At 29.6% G+C, this 622-nt stretch overlaps 1 non-coding gene across 1 annotated transcript; it reads right to left on the reverse strand.

The window, feature by feature from the left end:
- Positions 1-287: 287 nt before the first annotated feature.
- On the reverse strand, positions 288-393 carry LOC114581087. Its single transcript, XR_003702892.1, has one exon. It is a non-coding gene; the product is annotated as a small nucleolar RNA R71 (small nucleolar RNA).
- Positions 394-622: the final 229 nt, after the last annotated feature.

The following is a 622-nucleotide window of genomic DNA, read 5'->3' on the forward strand; positions in this document are numbered from 1 at the left end:
TATGTCTAAAGAAGTTAGATATCACAAACATTAGGAAGTATGTTAATCTTGTAGTAGTTGAAATTCATCAGAGTATCAAAAGATCTACTATCCAAGCTAATAACATTGAGCTAAAACCCACCAAAATTTAAATGGCTTAAAATTCATAGTTTTATAGAAATCCAGCTGAGGATCCCAAGCTAAATGTAAATAGCTTCTTAGAAATCTACATAATATTCAAGTTTAATTGTATTAGCAATTATGTTATTAGGTTTTAATATAAGTATTTCCTACTTTCAAAGACAACCAAACTTAGAAATGGTATCACATCATTTTGCTAGTTTGAAGGAGAGTCAATTTATGAAAATTGGGAGAGATTTAAGGTGATGCTTAAGAAATGTCCTCACCAAGCTTTGCCATATTAGTTGTTGATTCAGACTTTCTTTAAAGGGCTAGTATGTTCCCTTATGTCAATAATTGATGTACCAGTTGAAGTATCTTTAATGTCTAAGCCATTTAATGAAGCCAACAAATTAATTTAGGAAATGACTACAAAAAATTTTAATTTTCTTCCGATAGGATGAATCCTAAAAGAGTAGCAAGAGTTTATGAATTATATGCCTTATTTATTTAGACTACTCCA

Source organism: Dendrobium catenatum, unplaced genomic scaffold, assembly GCF_001605985.2.
Source record: "Dendrobium catenatum unplaced genomic scaffold, ASM160598v2 fragScaff_scaffold_133, whole genome shotgun sequence".
NCBI classification, from domain to species: Eukaryota; Viridiplantae; Streptophyta; class Magnoliopsida; order Asparagales; family Orchidaceae; genus Dendrobium; species Dendrobium catenatum.